Consider the following 23,465-nt stretch of genomic DNA (forward strand, 5'->3'; position numbering starts at 1 on the left):
CGACGATGATGATGATGATGATGATGGCAACATTCCTGGTATCTATCAGCTCTTATCATGTGGGTGTTGTTTTCCATTTAACCAATTTGTGGAGCATTGTGATCTTTCACTTCAGGATGTGCCTGATAAGGACTCCATTAGGCTGCCCTGTGCCATTTGTGTTAAGTGTTTAACTTGTCCAGACCCACCTCAGGAGGTTGATGTTGTCATATTCAATAAAGTTGTCATATTTAATTGAATTATTGTTTTTCCTGTGGCACTCAGCTTTTAAAGTGCAAAGTCACTGCAGTTTCTGCTGGTAAAATCGATGAAGTAGAAGAGAAGCAGAGGTGGGACCGAGTCATTATTTTGCAGGTTACAAATATTCTAATCCCGAGTCCTAAACTTTAAGTTTCGAGTCCTTAACAAGTCATAATGCGCTCTTCACCAATAAATAAATAACATCAGAAGAAGCCCTTTGAGACATAATCAACAGCTGAGAGGTACCATGGATCTAGGCCATATCTGAAAATGTTCATTAAAAAATCTGAACGCTGCTGGAACAAAAGACCTCCTGAATCATTCAGTAGAACACCGAGGCATCGCTACAACACTGAGGCATCACTAATCGCTCACTGAATGAGCTTCTGAGTCCGTTAAAGACACCATGTAATGGATGGCCTTCAAAATGCAGAACTGTTTTTAGTTGTTCTCTTTTCTACAGTGACCTCCAGTGAGTCTGGTGCAAGACCAATCACTGAGCCAGCCTTTCTAATCAACTTATTGATCCTGTTTGTATCATCCAAAGTGAACCGATCAATCGGTTTGAGTAATTTTTTAAGACAAAAAAGTCTAAATTCTTCAAGATTCCAGCTTCTTAAATGTGAATATGTTCTGGTTTCTTTCCTCCTCTGACAGTTCACTGAATATCTTTTGAGTTGTGGACAAAAGAAGACATTTGAGGAAGTCATCTTGGGCTTTGCGAAATGCTGATCAACATTTTTCACCATTTTCTGACATTTTAAAGACTGAAAAACTAATCGACAATGAAAATAACTGGTAGTTGCAGCCCTATTTCAGCACTCATTTTTGTCTGAAGTGGTGATATCCTTTGGCTGACCAAACCGTATTTCAAGTCGGCAGTTTTAGGTCAGCAGAAAAGCTGGAGGGGGTAAAAGCTCATGCTTTAAAGCTTAAGTAAAATATTAAAATAAATCTCTAAATCTGTTCTCAATCCTGCTTGTAATACAAGCCAAATTTACCGCGACGCAGGGCACATGCACAATAATCTTGAGGTCAATTTACATGCCCTTCAACCAAATTCATTCTGACATGGACAGAAGAGTGATTACCTTCTTTCGCTCTGTCAATATCATGAAATGGTATTAACTCAGAAAGTGATTAACCGACGTAATTTAATTGTGAAGCTCAAGTGCTTCCTGTCTCTTGATCCAATCATGTGAGAGGAGCAGTGAGGGACGTGTCAGCACAACTCCAGCTTTGTACCCTGACTTTACTCTCGTTTAGCATGGGTTGAAGTTTGCTTCTACAATAACGGAGAGGACTCTGAAGCTTTGTAATAGACAGGTGGGTCTGGCATGCAGTTCTCTGAGGAAGTAAAGTGATCTGGCACAAAGCAGGTCATTCTGGTTTTCCACAACGCGCTCAATAGAAGCCGAAGTACCCACAGCACAGCACACCTCCGCAAAAATTGGGTGGGGCCGGTCACGCAAAGAAGCAGGGGATAAAAGGTTATCGGATGTCTTGTAAGACGAGGATTGAGATAACAAAACTTTTCTCTTCAATGGGAACCAGCAAGCTGTCTCACCATGTCCTAATAATATGGATTTAAATAGCATTCGAGCTGCAAAGAACTGCGTTCACTTAAAAGAAGACCTAGTGAATCAAAATGACATACAAGATACGATCTTACAAGGAAAATGTGAAAGTGTTTTTACTACTTTATTAGGTAATTTGTCCTCATTTTAGTTTTTCTAACCAAAATTACCGAACAAATGATATGACTATAGCACAAATAAATCATTGTCAACTACTTTTTAATGACCTACTGGCACCATTGTGGCTCATCCCACTCAAACAGTTAGTAATCGGTTAGGCAGCCGAGGGGGAGATATATCATGTTGCACAGACAATCAATGAGGGCCACCGCAGCCAGAGAAAGAACCATAATTGATTATTGATGTGGTTGTAAGTAAGAATGAATTACCCCAGAGGTATGACCCTGCTAACACTGTCATTGTTGGTGCGAGGGTTTCCACCGACTAAATCTGGCAAAGATGGAATTCCATCCCGGCTTCAGCCCGAACCTCCACTCCGCTAAAGAGGGGGTCAAACACACAAGGACCTATTGTTTACTGAAGATGAGGGTAGCCTCCACTCCACTCCGCTCCACCCCCCATCACATCCACATCATCACTGCAGAGTAGGCAACAATGAACAGAGAGAGAGAGAGAGAAAGGCATCACTTCTCCCTTCTCATCCACTTCTTTTACAGTGTTGCCAATCTAAATGCCAGGACAGCTTAGCCCTGATCCACTAGCCAGTGTTTTCAAAGAGCACACCAGCCCATGAGATGTGGAAGCAATCCCGTAAAGATGATTCATAAACAGTCTGATGAGACAGGGAGAAAGAAAGGGAGTGACGTAGACAATGTGAATGGATGAGATAACAACACTGAATCCATGATGAAACCCCCCCGACAGACAAACTTTCTCTTTCGTTTTTGGCTTTTTTTTCCCTGCACGCTGCATAAATAAAAGCCTCAAACTAGACTCTTCCCTCCATCTGACGCCCTCCATCAATCTTACCACTCTGGGCCCCCGTTAAGGGCAAAGCTTAAAAAAAGCTTCAAACCTCCTTTGAGAGTCGGCGTTACAGTAGCAGAAAGAGCAAACTGGCAGCTACCCTCTGCTGCAGAGAGATTTAGAGGAGTGGCCACGCTGGCCAGGGATATTGAAGACGGTTACCATGCTGGCAGGTCTCTTTGAGCCCTTTGTGTTCCTCTCTCAGCTCCTTTGGCTGAGCAGGGAGGTTGACACCTGCTTGGGGCCTTGGGGTTCCCAGCACTGGGCTGCTAACTGGGCACATTGGCAGGCTGCCCACTGAGGACAGAGAGGAGTGGTGGGGGGGTTGGGGGACGGACACTGGAGCTCTGCCTATCTGTGCACGAGAACTGGGAATGTGTTAGTGAGTGTGTAAGAGAGAAAACTAGCTGTGGAAAGTGATTTTATGTTGTCATAATAAACGACTGTGTAACCAGATTTAGCCGCTGGGCAGCTATATACTTTTTGATTCTTATTTTGCCCCTTTGGCACACACTGTTCCAAATGGACCGCCAGCGGCCTACATTGGTATTTTTGCACATTGTGATGTCATTTCTTGGAGTATTTTTAAATGCTTCATATCCCGAAAATCTGTACAACCTAAACTAAAAGTAACTAAATAAACCATAATAGTTAATAAAAGTATTGAAATTGTGTCATAAATTTAAAAAAAATAATAATAGTGCTGTCAATCGGCCATGCAAGTTTTTCCTCTCCAAAGTTTAGGGCAAGTTTGGAGCATTATTTAACCTCATTCCTACGAGCCAGTATGACATGGTTGGTATCAATGGATCTTTAGGTTTTTCTAGTTTCATATGATGCCAGTATCTACTCTCTAGATTTAAAATTGAGCCCACTACAACCTAAAATAATTTGCGTTAACGAGTTATTATTGCGTTAACTTTGACAGCCCTAAAAAAAAAAAATCGGATATTTTTTTCAGAAAATTGGAATAATAATCACAAAACTTATTGATCCAAAGTATTTCTAAAAGTAGAAGCATGAACAAAATATTTCTTAACACTCCATAAGTTATTTGAACTATGCAAATTTTTTAGATTTTTTGAGATATATGCTCACTTTTAGGAGCATATCGAGTACAAAGGCGTTTTGATAGTTTCGTTCCATTCCGCACGTAACGAGGGTACTACGTGAAGACAGAAGCCTCAGCTTTCTGCTGCAAAAAGAATGATTTAATTTTTATTTTAGATTGATTTAAACAGGATCATGCAAACAACTGTCTCCTGCAGCCGTTTTTATAGGGTTCAGCATGACCACAGTCACTGCTAAATTACCAAGGCAGCCCAAATAAGTCATCGCTGTTTAAAAATAAAGCATGTTTTAAAAGGAACGAAAAAAGTTTGTTTGCACTTCTTTGTTGAGGCAGAGCAGTGTCCTCGTAAAGGACAAAAAGATAAGAGATACAGAGTGGCGTCTTCACAGCAAATAATCTTTGTTAAAGGCCAACAGGTGTATGAGACGTATCTGTGGGATTGTCATAAAAGAAGAACCCACTTCCCTCTGCTGAGTGCAGATAAAATGCTACGTCAAATTTGACAGACTGCAGCGAGAACTGTGGTGAAGACGAATACGGAAACATCGAGGAGGAGGACGAGCTGACGGTTTGCAGGTATCCTGTGTTGTATAAACCCACCCCTCCATGTTCAGTACTGTAAATGGGGAAGCCTTGGTGGGAAATAAACAACTGGATTCTCTGGAAAGTTCTGAAAATGTTCAACAATAAATCAGTAAAAGTATGTGTTGTAACACTCTCTTCACTGCCTGAATGTGTAGCTGACTGGTACAGCAGTGCTGGTTGCTCTACTCTTGCTGGTTTGATGACTTTTTTCCTTTTAAATTCCCACCTGATGTAACCGATGGCAGAATCTTATGACATGGACAAAGAAATTGTACTTAATATGGATAGACATGTCATTGCTGTTCCGTAGCTACACCGTTGGCTACACCATAGATGTGTGTATTCATAAAAATGTAACAGCACGTCAGAGTTATGGCGCTTTCGGATATACCATGTAGTGACTGTGATGTCACCCGTTGATTTGTGCCTTTGAAGGCTTGAGTTTGTCATTTTGGCCGTCGTCATCTTGGTTTTTGCAACCAGAAGTGACACGAGAGGGTGGAGCTAAGTACAACCGAACGCTGAATAAAATATTTTTAGGCGACCAAAACGTTCCAATTAACTTTCATGAAGTGAAAACATACTGTGAAAGGGTTAAAGTTCTAAGACGAAAACTGGGACAACTCCCAGACCGGACAACGCCGTGGTAGCGACCTGTCAATCACAAGGTAGCCCCACCCTAAAGCATCCCCTGCTTTATGGTCTATCTGACGCTAAATGGGACCATAATTTACTAAATGAACATCATGCTGTATTGAAGAAGACTTGAAACTAGCGACTGAGCCCATAAACTCATGTTTACAATGTTAACTGAGGTAATACATCAAGAGAGAAGTAGGCTCATTTTCTCATAGACTTCTATACAATCAGACTTCTTTTTGCAACCAGAAGAGTCGCCCCCTGCTGGCTGTTAGAAAGAAGTTTAAGGCACTTCCATATCGGCTTCACTTTTCAGGCCCAGACGTAGCCCACTGGTCGAGAGTGAGGACAACATGAAGCATGTTGAAAAAAAGGCTCCGTTATCATCACCTTCTTAGTAACACACATCTAGCAAAGCTATCTCTGCCGCAAACCTTCTAGCTCACTGCAACAGCAGCTCTCTATCACAGTGGATGACACAACGCAAGTACAGCGACTGCAAAGTCTCAATTCAGTAATGAAACAAGGCGGACATTCCCTCCAAATACAATTGAAGCACGACACAGACTAAGGCCCTGATCATACCGCACGCTTTTTAGCAGCCAGGTGCAGCTTTTTGTAATTGTTTTCAATGAGACTGAGGCGTTTTGCGCACTGGTTTTGCGTTGCCGAGCGCCTCGAGTTGAAATAAGTTAAACTCGGAGCGGAAAAGCCCAGTCATTTGCGTTTTTTCTCATCGCGGTGACTTTTGCTGGATACCCGGACCTTTATGACTTTACCAACCGTAGTCACCATGATCTGAAAAGAAAACAGCAGGAGGCAAATTAGTGAGGTTTCGGTTAAGTTGTTTTCATTAATTTAAACTGTAGCATATTATTAACTGTTAAAGGGACTGTTTGTAACTTCTTACACGTATAAATCACTGCGGGTCGATGTCCCGTGTGCGCTCGCGTGTGGCTACGCTGTTCAGACCAGACTCCAACACAGTTTACAAAAAAAACGCAAAGTTGTATCTAGTGAAGCCCGTCTGTTAAACAGTGTTGACCGCGGTCGGAGGACGCGGAGGAGATCGTAGCTTTGGTCTCCAGGACCGGAGTCTCTGCTGTACTCTGCTCCTCTGCCTGCTTGCCTTCACTCACACACCGCGCACACTACACACTGCAGAAGAGTTAGTTTAGCTCTGAGAATATCTAGTGAATTTGTGGACATTTGTGCAGAAATATCTGCTGCAGCTCCTCCAGACCAACAGAGGTTTCCCGTGTCTTGTGAAGTGACGGGGCTCCGCAAAGAGAAACGTTATCGTCTTTGACCAAAGCTCCGGTGTCTCCCCTGTTCCCTCCGGCCGCGGTCGGGAGGCTGAGGCAGGAAAAGCCAACACTAGGATCAGCAGTGATTCATGGAGAGACCTTCGTCTGGTCAGCTAACATTACTGCCAAGCAGCTGAAATATAGAGTGATATTGTGGTTTGAGCTGACGTGTGTCGCCTCACTGTTTTGAGCGATGCTCGTTCATGTCTATGTAGAGCGAGCACAAGCCCGAGCGCGAGCAACAGGACGCTGACTTTGGTTGACTTAACGGCCACAGGTGTCGCTGTTAACAAGCAATTTCTGATTCTTACAAACCATCCCTTTAAGTATCATACAGTTCATGGTTTATGTTAAGCTAAGCACTCATTCGGGGGTTGCCTCGCCTAAAAAATGCAGCAAATTGAAAAAAATACTCCGTCTGATCGGGCAACAAAAAGGCAGAGCGGACGCTCTGTCTAATCAGGGCCTTAAATCATATACGATGCATGCATTTAGTGTAACAGGGAGAAATTTGACCTTGAACCGTAAAACTAAACCAACGCCTTTAACTCCCTTTAACCCCTTGTGTTGACCATAAATCTGGCTTAAGTGGGGATTGGCACCCCAGCTGTGTCGACGGACTGGTTTTATTGAAATGAATGGAGGTCTCATGCTGGTCCAAACATGAACATGTCATTTGGTTTTGTTGGTAGTGATGGTCGTTTGTTAAAATTTTAGCAAAGAAACGGATAAGGAAATGAGGACCGAAGCTGTATCAACTAAACCAACTGTATCGGACTCAAAGATAGATCCCTGATGAAATTAGGATGACTTGTCACATAAGACCACTTGCCACATCATTCCCAAGGCAGAGAGTGCAGAAAAGAAGCTCCACATCCTGTGAGCGGAGAGCATGGTGAGGACACGCAGTGTGATGGAGGGTGATGTGAAGGAGTTGGACATTCAGCGCCTGCCAACAACTCCTCTTTTCCCCTCACTGGCTCTCTTTTCCATGTACTCATCATCAGCATCAATGCACAGAGTTGCTCTTCTTCCTTTTGCTGCAGCAAGCCAAGAGGCTCCGTCTGCTGCTATAATAGTAACGGGCCTAACCACGCACAAACAAGCTGTGTAATGTGGAAATGTGCTTTAAAGTAGTTCATTTTGTGGAAAGAATGTCTCTTTTGGCAGTTCAGTATGACATTTCCATGCTGTGCTGCGCACCAAACTTTGCTCTAAGTTGTTCACACTCCTACTTAGTGAAAATAACATCTGCTGTTGTCACACCTCCATGTAAAGTCTACTAAAAACTACTGTCAATTCAGCACTAAGGAGCAGGAGTTGGCATTTCATGTGACTTCATGTGTTGTATGCACTCCAGTTTTGGAGTGCATACAACGCATTTTCTTAGTTGTATGACTGCTGACTTTATCAACATGACCATCAGTACAGGACCCACCCAGCTGTGGGAATACTGATAACACAGCACAGGCATCTTATGCTAATGAGGGCGCTCTGCTGAAGGTTTTCTAATAAACCTCACATAGTTTGACATCATTATTGATAGCAATATAAGGATCCGTCGGTGGATATTACTTCATCATTTTAATCAAGAGATGAATGAAAGTGCAGGTTGCATTTATTTATTTAATTCATTGTTTAATGTTTTTTAAAGTGATATACTGTACATGCCATTTTAACTTTCCTCTGCTTATTTGCTGGTAATATGTTTCTAATAATTCACACTTATAAATTAAGCCTTAAGGCCTTTACACACCAGGGGCGTGGCGAATAAATGACACCAAAATGCGAAATACTCTCCTGCAAATATTAAAAGTCTAGGGCTTTTATTGTGAAAGGTAAGAACGGAAGGAGTGGATCTGGTCTGCGCTGCCTTTGTCAATGTTGAAAGGAGTAATAAAGTTTGTTGTTTTGGTTTGGACCACGGAGCCTCTGTGTTGTTGTATCATACTGTAAATATAGGCGCAACCCAACAGGGTCTGCACAGCGTGATTAGTTGATGTCTTTATTTTGCTGTGCGAAAGCTCAGAAAAATCAACCTCTTTCTGAAAAAGAAAATGACTGTGTGAAAGTATTCATGACAAAAACAACCGTTTGAAAAAAATATATTGACATGCAAATTAATCGCACGAAAACCTCCCCCCCCCAAAAAAACTCCAGTGTGTAACGGCCTTTATTTGCGATTTGTAGCAACATTTAAAGGTGAAACAATTAGTCATTAATCAAATGATAGAAAATTAATCACACCTATATTGGTAACTGATCAATCCTTTAAAGGTCCCATATCGTGCTCATTTTCAGGTTCAAACTTGTAATTGTGTTTCTACTAGAACATGTTTACATGCTGTGATGTTAAAAAAAACAACTTTATTTTCCTCATACTGTTGCCCTGAATATGCCTGTATTTACCCTCTGTCTGAAACGCTCCGTTTTAGCGCATTTTGACGGAATTGCAACAGAATTGCGTTGCAAGGCAACAGCTAGGGTCCATGTGTACTTCCTGTCAGCTGATGACATTCACATCCACTGCAACCAGGAATAAACTGGGACACATTTAGAATGTCTACATTCAAATCTGTCTAAAGGGTCTAAATATTGTATATTTGTGACATCACAAATGGACAGAAATCCTGACAGCTTGTTTCAAATGCAGAGTTTCTGAATACGGGCTTTGTGTATTTTCCTGTGGATTGAGCGTTTCGATACTTTCACAGTATTTCTATAGCACTTAAGCCTGCTTTATAATAAAAAAAAAAACATGAACATCTCACTTTTTTATAATATGGGACCTTTAAGCAAACTTTTAAGTAAAATTTCCAGCTTCTCAAATGTGAATATTGTCTGGCTTTCTTCGCCTTCTATGAAAGTAAACTGAATATATTTGCACTGTTGTCTGTTGTCGGACAAACCAAGACATTTTAAAACGTCACTATGGGCTTAGAGAACTTGCGAAAGGTAATTTAATTGAAAAATAATAAATAAATCACCAGCACTCACAGATAAAGGATCTTCCGTCCTTCCGCGTTTCATTATCAGCGATTGTTTCTTCTGTTCTTACTACTACTTGGCACCCGATGCTGTTCAAGATTTGGAGACATGCTCGCTGCTTCTTTCTACGACGGTAATTTAATTCCCATTTTCTATTGACCAAATGATCATCAATTGAGGAAATAACGTAGATTAATAGTTGTAGCCCTACAATTAAAGAGAAATGCCTCTAGCATCTCCCACAATCCATTTAAATATAATGTAATATTTGCATCCAAATTTAGGTCAATGATTAGATGGTTTTTCTCTTTAGAATATACATAAGTAGGTTTGTTTCAGTGTCTCAAAGTGTCGGTGCTTCTTCCTACAGCAGCACCAGGGCTTGCTCTTATATTCTCCAGGGGTATTGTGGGTTATTTGGAGCCAGGCATGTAAGAGAAAGTGAGCGAGTGAGCGAGCCTTCGCTTGAAACAAAATACTGAGACCGCAGAGGATGACACTGATGGGGACAGATGTCTGCTCCAATGTCATTTGCAGATTAATGGAGTTTGGCGATAGATGTGGCAGAGACTCGGGCACGCTCACATGTGTACACGATAATGCCAACTGCGGGCATCAAATCCCTCTTATAAGACCAGACAGGGAGAGCCATCTTAAAATACTGCCAGCTGCAGCAGAGCTTTGGGGTTGCGTCTCCCCACAGGCTGATGAAATGTTTGTGACATTTTGAGTATTGACGATCAAGGCTTTACAGTCTCTCAGTATGGGCTGAGCTACTGGTCTTACAACTCCCTCCATCTGATGATCAAGACTACAGACAGCCCCCAGTTTTTGTGCCACTCCTGGGCAACATCTTATTGAAGTCCTCTAACACAGGCTTGCCGCGGTAGTCGGTGTTACCGGTGTTACATAGTGTTCAGGCATACACCGATTACATTACTCGCCCAACGCCCATTTAGTTTATTTTCATCAGCGGCGTGTTATCAATATATAGTCGGACGACGGATGCTACAAACTGAAAGTGAAAGTGACTGCTCTGCACAGAGTCTACAGAGTAGCAGGAGTCAGATTTCACACACACGGGACGGGAGAGAGTTGACAGACAAGAAGATGTGGGATGATTTGGTGTCAAAACGGAAAGCAAAAAACACCTATTATAGCAATATTTTGGATTTAAACCCAGTGCTATAGGGGAAACATAACGTTAAAGGGACTGTTTGTAACTTCTTACACGTATAAATCATTGTGGGTCGGTGCCCCATGCGTGCTTGCGTGTGTCTACGTTGTTCAGACTCAGACTCCAACACAAACTACACGAAGCACCAAAACAGCAAAGTTGTATCTAGTGAAGCCCGTCTGTTGAACAGTGTTGGCGGCGGTCGGAGGACGTGGGGGAGACCGTAGCTTTGGTCTCCAGGACCGTAGTCTCTGCTGTACTCTGCTCCTCTGCCTGCCTGCCTTCACTCACACACCGCGCTTGTTCTCGCTCTTTCGCTCCACTCTCACGTGCATGCGCGCACACCAAACACTGCAGAAGAGTTAGTTTAGCTCTGAGAATATGTAGTGAATGTACAGTGGACGTTTGTGCAGAAATAAATGCTGCAGCTCCTCCAGATCAACAGAGGTTTCCTGTGTCTTGTGAAGAGAGAAACGTTATCGTCTCCGACCAAAACTCCGGTGTCTCCCCTGTTCCCTCCGGCCGCGGTCGGGAGGCTGAGGCAGGAAAAGCCAACACTAAGATCAGCATTGATTCATGGAGAGACCTTCATCTGGTCAGCTAACATTACTGCCAAGCAGCTGAAATATAGAGTGATATTGTGGTTTTAGATGACGTGTGTCGCCTCACTGTTTTGAGCGATGCTCGTTCATGTCCACGTAGAGCGAGCACAAGTGCGAGCAACAGGAAGCTGACTTTCGTTGACTTAACGGCCACAGGTGTCGCTGTTAACAAGCAATTTCTGATTCTTACATAGAGTCCCTTTAATGAGGCAATCGCCATTCGGAGGATTGAGCAGTCACAGCCGGTGGGAGTACCAGAGGAGTCTTCCGCATTGGCTTCACTTCTCAAGACTCGGAGGTTGCCCGCTGGTCCCGACCAACGCCAAGTGAGATGAGTCAAAAGGCTTAATACAACTACTATGTGTAAAATTGGTGGAGATCCCCCCTAAGCTACTTTCATGTCTCATGTGCCCAATTTAACTCAAACTGTCCGATAAATCAACACACACCAGTTCAACCTACAGCTGTGATCCACATTCAAACCATCTGGAATTCATTGAAGAGAGACGTCAGCCTTCGGTCGTGAAGTGCAAAGCCACCATGTCAAAGCCACATCATGTTAACATGAAGCCGTCTGAACAGCCAGTGAACAGCTGAATGAGCCGCGTTGCACACAGCTGACTGACTGACGGTCATACGGAGAAAAATCAACTAAAAAAACTGCAACAGCTGATGCAGCAGCGTACTTTATCCACAGTGAGCTATAGCTGGATGACAGATGGGAGGCAAAGTTTTAAAAAGCCAGATCAAGGATTACAGCATTATCTACTACGTTCATTAATTCACATCTACAGTTAAGGCTGAATGGTGACACATGATGCTCATTTCTGTATGGTGGGACACAGAAACCACTTGGTTGCACTGAAATGAAAATATAGGTAAACCATCAATGACAACCCCAAATGTCTAAACTGAGGAAAAGAGCTTGTGTGAAGGCAACACTATACAGTGGATGTTAAATGGAAACCCTCCTATATAATTACTAGTTGTAGGGCCCTTGCTGAGCTAGCATGTCGACCTAAAGTGGCCACAGCAAAGGCAAATGAGGGGTCAGGTCCAGTAAAGGGTATATTTAGTCGGCCGATGGCGAGCTTTTTAAAAACAACACGCCCTTTCTCTGAGTCACGTGGCTCTGGACGATCTGAAAAACTTCCCTATAAACATACAGGCACAGTGAAGGAACTAGAGGAACAAGGACTGCTGTGTGGTGTTCCCCCGTCCAAGTACCGAATGGGCCTCTGTAGTCTGACATGAAAACATAATCACCAGGCACTTTTTCTTTTAATTAAAAGGAGACAAAAAGTGGAGGAGGTTTTACTATTGACATCTGCATTGGCAAAAACAACAATAAAGGAACTGAAGTATTGAGCACCACCTAGAAAAGCTACTTTATTCGGGCTGTGTATTGGCAAAAATCTGGTGATATATTGCGATTTTCTTTTTTTTTAGGAAAACGTATGTAATTGCAAGACTGTCTGGGACCCCAGTATGAAGAAATAATCAAATACACCATTTTGGTATAGGTGAAAATAACACTTCTTTTTTGTTCAAAACTGCATGAGATTATCATAAAGTGGGCATGTCTGTAAAGGGGAGACTCGTGGGTACCAATAGAACCGATTTTCATTCACATACATTGAGGTCAAGGGACTCCCTCGAAAATGGCCATGCCAGTTTTTCCTAGCCAAAATTTAGCGTAACATTGTAGCGTTACTTAGCCGTTTTCGCTACATGCAAGTATGACATGGTTGTTACCAGGGAAGTTAATAATTAACAGTTTAACCGTTAACCGACATTAATAATTTTAACTGATTAACGCTATCGGTTAAACGGTTAAAAGAAAAACACTATCGCGATACTCATTTGTATCGATATTTTCTTATACCCCTACTACTTACTATACATCTGAAAATCACCTTTTATGTCGCCATCTTCATACAAACAGACTCCTACAGACACAATATTACCAATAAAGCACAAATCTTAGTAAATGGATAGAAAAGAAGATGATATTTTTTGGACGAAGACAACTGCCAACTTCTAAAACTAAGCTGGAGGAGAGCACATAGTGTAGTGATACTTGTCACTTAACGTGGGGGTGAATAATACTGGTACATTATATAGCCTGGGGTCACATGGAAGCCACAGCTCCCAGTGAAGTCATAAACCTTTCACTTAATGTCGTTTCCTTGAGGCTACTGTGATGCCAGCCCGGCCTTGGGGCGTATAACGTGGGACTATTTTAGGAAGTTGCGAAAGCCCAGCTGAAGGTCTTGTGGTCCCCAGCTGAAGGCCTCGCGGTCCCGAGTTGGTGAATGGTAGTCGCATTGGTGGTAGTTTTTTTTATAAACAGCAATAACCAAAGGCAGGTGACTTCAGCTCCCAGAGCGGAATAAATCTCTAGGTCTGGGTTTTCAATCAGCTGACGTGGAGTCTTGAATTTAGTTACACTGCAAACATTTTACTGATGTTTGGTGCACTGGTGAAGGAATACCATGAGATAAATAAAGAAACAGTCTTTCAAATGACAGTTACTAGGCTTTCCCACCAGTCATGGGACATTTGAAGGGGCTGTAAACTTCACTAAAAAGCCCTGCTATATTTCCCTCCTCTCCTTTCTGCTTTTAAAACAGGAGGACTCCTTTCTCTTCTGCTTTTCTCTCTGCAGGCACTGATTTCATGGTGGTAATTTTGGCCCGGGAGAGACAAAAACCTCCTTTGGAGTGCTGTGTGAAAACTCGCCCCATCACCCACAGGCTGCCACAACACTAACAGTGTGTCCTCCTGAACTTGGCATACCAAGGAGATAAAACACTAATTTCACCGTTTCCTTCACAGCACAGAGAGGCGTGAGCGACACAAAGCCGAGCCTGAAACTTTAAAACACTGTTTTTCTTGTGATCTGGTGAGATAATGATGATTTAGGGGCCACACTTCTGTTCTTGTGGTAATGAAAATAATTGAAATAATCTATATAAATTAGTAAATTTAAAATCCAAGCAGCTGTACAAGCAAAATATCTTGAAAAAATATAAATTAATCATAAAAATTATTGAAGAAGAAAATGCCTGGGCAGCGCTTATGAAAGTATTGATCCCTGGGAGAAGTGTTGGCATCGGCTGACACTTCGCTAAGCCCCTCCTCCCTTAGTTACTGTTGCTACGCATGTTGTGTCAATTCTAGCACGGCACATTATGCAATTTACAACTCAAGATTCAAAGTTATTTTTGAAGCAACAGGTCATTGATTTCACTCAGAAGTAAATAAAAGCAGGCTCCTCATTTCTAGCCGATGAAATTATGTCGTAGTAGCTGCAACTTTGAGTTGCTTATGATAATGTGAGCTGCAAAGATACTACAGTCTTGGAAAAGGGAGGAGCGAGCGGAGGGGTACTCAGTTGGTTGCATTTGCAACCTCACCACTAGATGCCGCCAAATCCTACACACTTTTCCTTTAAATTATGCCTTATTTTTAATATTTTCAAACAATAAGTTTCAATAATAAGAAAAGGCTTTGAGGGTCGGGATTAACGAATATATACTTTTTAGGAAACCTTATTCTGTAAACTTCCCCAAACTAAATAAAAAGTTGGAAGTAACATTAGTAACCGGTTGGCCGGAAATGCTGACATTGTAAACCATTTTTTTAATCCATTACACTTCTGCTCTGGTTGGTCTCAGTTTTGACAAAGCAATAAAAAAATAAATCACTGTAGAAACTCTTGAGTTTAAAGTTCCATTCATATACTGCTTCAGCATTTGGAGAAAATCAAAGCTTGACTGGCCTCCTGTGCCTAGTTACGGTTGCTAAACTATGATTGGACAATCACTGTTTGGGGGGAGTGGTTTAGTGAACGGTCCAAAAGTCCCCCGGTCACCATGTACTGTATGTCGCTATGAACATCATCAGATATAAATAAGACCTTCGGCTTGCTTCAAAGCAGATAGACAACAAAGAGGATCACAACTTAAAGAGGGAAAAGGGAAAACCAAATCACACGGTGAGGGGCTACTGATTGGTAAAAAAAGGAAAATTGCAAACGTTTTTCTCCACAAGCATCAAGCCAAGCGGAATCAAACAAAAAGGTGGATTGCCCAGGTGTGGTCATGCAGGGGGGAATAAAACAGGAGCAAAGCCCTGAGGCGGTTTACAGAGGGTATATGGGAGGGGGGGTTGGAGAAGCATGCAGCATTCGTGTTGAAGCATGCGGACCGAGAGCAGCTCAGTGTCGGTCTGCACAGCACAAAGGAGGGAGTGGGGGGGAGAGGAGTAGAGTTTCTGACCTGTGGCTCCTTACAAGATGCGACGCTCTTCCTCTGGAGAGAATTATAAAATCCTCAAGCTAGGGAGGGGGGGAGAAGACAGAAACATCAGACAAGACAGTAATGTAGAGAGGGAGGAAGCAGTTTGTGTGGTTAGTTGTCTAGACCATGGTTAGACAGATATAATGATGATGCAATGAAAACACATGTTGCTCAATAAAACATATAGGAATATCACCCATTTGTCCATCCAACACACACACACACACACACACACCTCATTCTGGGAAGGACAAAACAATTATATAGTGACTTAAATATCCACCGAGCACTAAGCCGGTGATATCATATGATGTCTGTCAGGATACTGTGCTAACTTTTTATAACCAAGGACACATGAATGGTGGGCAGCCAAATGATAAACATTATCTTGTGCTAATACCATCAGAGGAACTTGAGGCCTGTGGCTGCTATATTCATTTCCTCTTCCACTACAGAGGGACTGACCGTTCGCTGCTTTTTTCCAGTCTGTCTGTACAAATTTGAAGCCTGTGGGCAGCCATGTCCGTGGATCAACCAGATGTAAATACAGTGAAAGCACCAACCCTTGAATCTGCTCTATGTGGGTTAATCCCATTGAGAGGTCAGCTACGGTCAAGCCTTAAATCTGCAAAACTTTTACTCGGAGAACGGGGTTGCACAATTCATACGATTAGCAGTTTGATGGTGGAATGCAGAGGAATGATATTGTGAATTGGCGAATATAAAGTTCAACTTTTATAAATTGTTTTCCACTTTCATCAAGTGAGTTTTAATTGTTTTAATACTTTTCTCTTTTCCGTTGCAGGTGGGATCAAACTACTTGTTCATTAAGAACACTCTACCTTAAAACTATTTCTCTGAAGTCTACATTTAAAAGCCTTTACGCACTGGGGGTGGTTTTTTGTGCCATTAATTATCGCATATTCTAACTTTTTATCATGAGTATTTTCACACTGTAGGCGAATATTACGCAGCAAAAAAAGCGACGTGATTTGGTTGATTTTCTGAGCTTTCGCACTGCGAATAAAAGGCATCAACCAATCACGCTGTGCAGAACCGGTTGAGTTGCGCCTATACAGACGTAGGCAAAATTGTTGGTACCCTTCCGTTAAAGAAAGAAAAACCAACAATGGTCACTGAAATAACTTGAAACTGACAAAAGTAATAATAAATAAAAATTCACTGAAAATGAACTAATGAAAATCAGCTATTGTTTTTGAATTATGGTTCAGCAGAATCATTTAAAAAAACAAATTAATGAAACTGGCCTAGACAAAAATGATGGTACCCTTAACTTAATATTTTGTTGCACAACCTTTTGAGGCAATCACTGCAATCAAGTGATTTCTGTAACTCTCAATGAGACTTCTGCACCTGTCGACAGGTATTTTGGCCAACTCCTCTTCAGCAAACTGCCCCAGCTCTCTCAGGTTTGAAGGGTGCCTTCTCCAGACTGCATGTTTCAGCTCCTTCCACAGATGTTCAATAGGATTTAGATCCGGGCTCATAGAAGGCCACTTCAGAATAGTCCAATGTTTTGTTCTTAGCCATTCTTGGGTGTTTTTAGCTGTGTGTTTTGGGTCATTATCCTGTTTGAGGACCCATGACCTGCGACTGAGACGAAGCTTTCTGACACTGGGCAGCACATTTCGCTCCAGAATGCCTTGATAGTCTTGAGACTTCATTGCACCCTACACAGATTCAAGACACCCTGTGCCAGATGCAACAAAGCAGCCCCATAACATAACCGAGCCTCCTCCATGTTTCACATTAGGTACAGTGTTCTTTTCTTTGGATGCTTCATTTTTGCGTCTGTGAACATAGAGCTGATGTGACTTGCCAAAAAGCTCCAATTTTGTCTCATCTGTCCAAAGGACATTCTCCCAGAAGCTTTGTGGCTTGTCAATATGCATTTTGGAAAATTCCAATCTCGCTTTTTTATGATTTGGTGTCCTCCTCGGTCGTCTTCCATTAAGTCCACTTTGGCTCAAACAGTGACGGATGGTGCGATCTGACACTGATGTACCTTGACCTTGGAGTTCACCTCTAATCTCTTTGGAAGTTGTTCTGGGCTCTTTGGTTACCATTCGTATTATCCGTCTCTTCAATATGTCATCAATTTTCCTCTTGCGGCCACGTCCAGGGAGGTTGGCTACAGTCCCATGGACCTTAAACTTCTGAATAATATGTGCAGCTGTAGTCACAGGAACATCAAGCTGCTTGGAGATGGTCTTATAGCCTTTACCTTTAACATGAAGGTCTATAATTTTCTTTCTAACCTCCCGAGACAATTCTCTCCTTAGCTTTCTGTGGTCCATGTTCAGTGTGGTACACACCATGATACCAAACAGCACAGTGACTACTTTTTACCCTTTAAATAGGCAGACTGACTGATTACAAGTTTGAAGATACCTATGATGCTATTTACAGGACACACCTTAGTTTAACATGTCCCTATGGTCAAACTATTTTACATCTTTTCTAGGGGTACCATCATTTTTGTCTAGGCCAGTTTCATTAGTTTGTTTTTTAAAATGATTCTGTTGAACCACAATTCAAAAACAATGTCTGATTTTCAATAGTTAATTTTCAGTAATTTTTTATTTATTATTACTTTTGTCAGTTTCAAGTTATTTCAGTGACTATTGTGGGTTTTTCTCTCTTTAACGGAAGGGTACCAACAATTTTGCCTACGTCTGTATTTATGAAACAACAATATGGAGGCGCCATTGTCCAAATCAGGACAGCAGACTTTTACTGCTTTCGATCTTGACAAAGGCAGCGCAGACCAGATCCACTCCTTCCGTTCTTACCTAACACAATAAAAGCCCAAGACATACAATATTCGCAGGCGAGTATTTCGCATTTTCGTGTTGTTTATTCGTCTCGCCCTCGGTGTTTAAAGGCCGTAACAATTGTTTTCATGATCGAATAATCTGCAGATTATTTTCAGTTAATCAAATCATCGTTTTGTGTACAAACAGTCAGAACAACAGTCAGAACAACAGTCAGAACAACAGTCCTGAACGTAACTCATCCTCACATTTGAGAAATAAGAACAAATGTTTGACATTTTTGCTTGAATATGTAAAAGTTTAGTTTAAGTCCCCCAATGAACAAATCCATCTGTGGAGCTCCAATGGTACCTACAACTAGGCAAACAGTTCTAAAAATAAGTGATGATTAACTTCCTGTAGATCGACTAATCTTGACTGGATGATGGCACTTAGATGTCACCAAAGTTGTTACGATTCATCCAGACGGGGGACATGAATTTGTGTACCAATTAGAGTCGAGACATTTCTCCCAAAACCACAAATTTTAACCTCACGGTGGCGCTAGAGGGAAAGTCAGGGGATCGAGAAAGTCATTCAGATTTACTGTCTGAGAACCGTGAATGTCTGTACCACATGTTGTGCCTATCCACACAGTAGATGTTGAGATATTTCACTGGATAAGTGAAAAATTTAATCTGTTGGTTGCGCTAGATAAAATGTCAGGGGGTCACCAGATCCAACTGTCTGACTGCCTGATATTGCCACCATTGGAGCCTCACGACTAGCATGGATAAAAACATCCTAAGTTATTGTCGATTAAGAGTATAACACTCAAACTCAGCTAATCCGCTTCATCAGGACAGTGTGGTGTGATTACCACCAACCAAAACGTTTTTAACTTCAACCACATCGCTCACAAAAAAAGAAAAGAGAAAATAAGTTTTCGGGGCCTTTAACATTTTGTACAGCATCAGCAGCGAGAGAGAGAGTTGTGCATTGCTAATGAATCACGACGAGAACAGAGACTTTAGGGAATAATCTGCCTCAGCAGCAACAGAACGGTCAGCTGGAAAATTCTTTAGCTTTTTTCTTTTCAGTGCATAAAAAAAACAAAACAGGATTTGATAAGTCAAAGGGAGGGAAAGTAGAAATCTTCTTATTGCCATCGTGACAGATGGTTGGACCTCCATTCACAAGTCTGTTCCCTTAGACTGCTTCCCTGAGCAAAGTGAAAACCTTTACAACAAGCCTGAATACATTCTCCCTGCACAAGTACACAAGCTTTATTCCCACAGTCCACTGCAATCCAAGTGGGTTTGAGTGACTAAAAGTTCATAGTTTATAGGACTTTCTACTGGTACTTCAACAGGGAATCAATCTCTACATCCTAAAAAAGAACTTTAATTTATCTTTAAATAAATAAAAACAAACAAAAATCAGTAAAAATAACAGACTAAAGCTGTCACAATAGAAACTGTCAAAAAAAGGGAGACAAATCTTCCAGACAACTGAATTCAGGTCACCCAAATCAACCCAAATATCCAGATTCATTAGCATTTGCATTGTGGGGTAAGCTACTGTAATGCAGCCCCCCCCCCCACCATGGCTGCTCTACTGTATAAAAGAATAATCAGATTATGTTAAGCAGAGATGATACACACCAGACTACAAGCATCATCTTTAGACACGACTATAACGTTTATTCAACTGTAACCACAGTATCCTGTAATGAGTTGGTTGCGGTGGAGAACATTTATCCATATTAGGAGTACATTTCTGTCATGAAATATTGATTTTTAGCTGACCGTAAGTAATAGCATATTACTTCAGATCGGTTTCATGGTTACTATCAGTTTCACCAACACCACAGAGAGGATGGTTGGTTATTCCTGTAGATCAAGGTCAAGAACTACGCTTGATAGTTGCAGTGTGTAGCCGCTTTAAGACAGTGCGGTCCTTCAATATGCACAATGTATCACCCCGTTTTTACCATCTTCCTCCAGACTTTCCCATTCTCCCGTCGCTTCCTCGCTCAACAACACACACAAAGAAAAGAAATACACGTATGCAAGCGAACACAAACACACGACGCAGCCCTCCTCTGACAGCATCAATGGACCGCTGGGAGAAGATGACAGTTGCTGAAGATTGATGAGCCGCGGGCCAAAGGGCGCATCCCCCCCGACATCCTTAGGAAGCACTTTGACTCGCCTTCCCTCGTCTCCCACAAAACCCAGTGACAGCTGATACAGACTTTTTACTATGCACCCACGAATCCCAGTGACACCACGCCTTCACATGTCTCAATTCGGGACGTCCTGAGTGGGTGTCGAGCCCGACCGTGCCCCCCCCCAAGCCACGCCCTTGGTGACACAGTGGTCTGGAGAGGGCACAGAGAGGAAGTGGAGATGTCATGGGTCTGTTTTTTTTTTTAATTGATGAGTGGACTTGAATGAGGACAGGGCAAAGCTGGCCTTTTGAAGACTCTTCAAGGCAGAACGAATTTATGAGTAGGCCTACTTCAGAAACGCAGCCTATGGTAAACATACTGACAGGACGGGCTATTGAGCCACCGTGACACCTGATTTTACCCGAGCTGATAAAAGGTCCCAGCTCGAGCACTCGTCTGACTCCAATTCCCTTACTCTCTAACTAGATTACATTACTTGCCCACTGCCCCCACTATCGTTTTGCTTTTTTTTTATAGAATAAAACCCATTTAGTTAATTTTCGCGAATCAGCGGCGTGTTATCAACACATTGTCGAACGACGGCCGCTACAAAGTGAAAGTACAGAGTCTCAGCAAAGTCATATTTCACACACTGGAGGAGAGAGAGTTGACAGACAAGACGATGGCGGAGGATTTAGTGTCAAAAGCTAGGACTGTCAATCGATTAAAATAGTTGATCGCAATTAATCGCAAATTGATTGCACATTTTTTATCTGTTCAAAATGTACCTTAAAGGGAGATTTATCAAGTATTTAATACTCTTATGAAGATGGGAGTGGGCAAATATGCTGCTTTATGCAAATGTATGTATATATCTATTATTGGAAATCAATTAACACAAAACAATGACAAATATTGTCCAGAAACCCTCACAGGTACTGCAGTTAGCATCAAAATGCTTAAAAGCTCAAAATCATAATGCTCAAATCATAACATGGCAAACTGCAGACCAACAGGCAACAACAGCTGTCAGTGTGCTGACTTGACTATGACTCGCCCCAAACTGCATGTGATTATCATAAAGTGGGCATTCCTTGCCAAAACATGGTTGGTACCAATGGATTCCTTAGGTTTTATAGTTTCATATGATACCAGTATCTTCACTCTTATCATGTTAACTTTGACAGCCCTAGTCACAAGCGCCTATTTGGCAATATTTTGGATTTCAACCCAATGCTTTAAGGGAACCATAACGTTAATGAGGCAATTGCCGTGCGGTGGACGGAGTGTTTGCAGCCGGTGTGCGCGGTGCAGCAGCGCCGGATGCAAACCTGCAGCCCAACAGTGAAAAGATGGACAGGAGAAGGCCAGACACACAGCCATCCAACATTGAAGATTAAAGTTCTCAGCCACCTAACATGGTGAAACAAGTAACGTCAACTAAGTTGCTTAGCTAGTCTATCTAACTAGTCTAGCTAACGTTAGTTGGGCTGAGACACAGTTAGGGGCTGCGGTGGTCCCACAGAATAAATTAACTCAATCAACTCACTGTGGCGTTATTGTGAAATATAACGTTAGTCGCTCTAACTAGGACAATAATGACCACAAAGTAAACCTCATTCGGTCGGCATCACAAACAGAACACGTACTAAGTGTCTGCCAACCGCGTTAACTGACTCTCAGTCGAATGCGTCGTCGTTGCTCGTAGTGAGTGCCACCGCAATAATGCCGGCGCTGCTAGATCGCACTAAGCGGTCACCAGATTCGTCTATATCGAGCGTAATCTTTTCTTGTTAAATGTCTGATGTCTGGTGTCTGGTGTTGCCATCTCTACTCTCCAGGGTGCATCTTCTGACTAAACTGGGGTTGTTTAGCAAGTTTCTAACTAGAACACATGTTGCAGCTTTGTGTGAGTGACGGTTAGAAAGCTCTTAACCGGCTTCAGATGGTGGTTTTGGATCCTTGCTCCCCTGAGACTGACATGGATACACACACGTGTGGGACATTAACTGATACACAAAGCAAACAGATACAGACTGGGAAAAAAGGCCTCTCATCTCCAGTAAAAGCCCCCCCACCACAAACACACACACACACACACACACTCTCTCATCTGTGCAGCCAGCCTTACTGTCCATCTATAAACATCCCAAGTCTCTGACAGGGCTGTCAGCGTGCACCACCACAGGTGGGGGAGGGAAGGAAAATGAGAGGGACAGAGGAAGAGAGAGAGAGAGTTTGCTATGAGAGAGGATATTCGAGCGTGCAAATTCATAGAGTGGTTGAAGAGAGGAGGACAAAGAGAAGAACGAGGAGAAATGAGTAGGAGGAGGATTCTCCTTATGGAAAAAACAGAATGGAAGCGTTGCATAAAGAAACATGAGTATGGTTGGAGGGCTTCAAGAACAACATATTTTCCATTTTGCTTCTGTTTTTTGTGTTTTTCCCCCAAAGGACGGGGGCTCCCAGTTGGAGCTACAATCCACAGCTTACATGTAGAAATGTGTTTTTACACTGAATAACATGTTTGTTTTTTTACATGTTTTCACATGACAACATTCTCTCTGTGCATTGGGGGCTTTATCTTTCTGTCCTATTTTCATACATGATGCAATACAGGGAACCCTGCTGCAAATCAGTTTGAAAGAAGAAAAGAAAAAAAACAGTGAAATTCCAGTTCATTCAAATCCTGGATGGAGGGTGCATGGACTCTGTACTTTCGCACATAAGCGCACACACACTCACTCACACACACACACACAGAGAGCAGTGTGTTGAAGAGGATTAACGCAGGGCTTGAATTTCAACAGAAAGAATCCCTGTCTACAAGCGCTACGGAGCAAATCTGGCTTTAGAAACGTTCCTCATCCCAGAGCATCCTGGTACAATAAGAGGCCCGACTTAAAATCCTGCAAATTGAAACATGTTCATTTATTAGGATGCAGGGGCACATTTGCAGCTGGAAAATCAGCTCCTGAATCAAAACAGGCTGTTTTCATACACCGTTTGCAGCTATACCTACAAAAAGTAATGTACTGTA

At 42.2% G+C, this 23,465-nt stretch overlaps 1 protein-coding gene across 3 annotated transcripts in view; it reads right to left on the reverse strand.

Moving 5' to 3' along the window:
- sema4d (sema domain, immunoglobulin domain (Ig), transmembrane domain (TM) and short cytoplasmic domain, (semaphorin) 4D) overlaps positions 1-23,465 on the reverse strand; it is a 53,829-nt gene that overhangs the window by 16,577 nt on the left and 13,787 nt on the right. Inside the window, exon 3 of one of the 3 annotated variants that reach the window (XM_074617264.1) lies at positions 15,458-15,516. The exons of the other annotated variants lie outside the window; for them this stretch is intronic. The gene's annotated coding sequence lies outside the window, so the exon portion shown is untranslated. The remainder of the gene's footprint in view (positions 1-15,457; positions 15,517-23,465) is intronic. 3 annotated transcript variants of the gene reach the window in all.

This window comes from Sebastes fasciatus, chromosome 19, assembly GCF_043250625.1.
Source record: "Sebastes fasciatus isolate fSebFas1 chromosome 19, fSebFas1.pri, whole genome shotgun sequence".
In the NCBI taxonomy this organism is placed as follows: Eukaryota; Metazoa; Chordata; class Actinopteri; order Perciformes; family Sebastidae; genus Sebastes; species Sebastes fasciatus.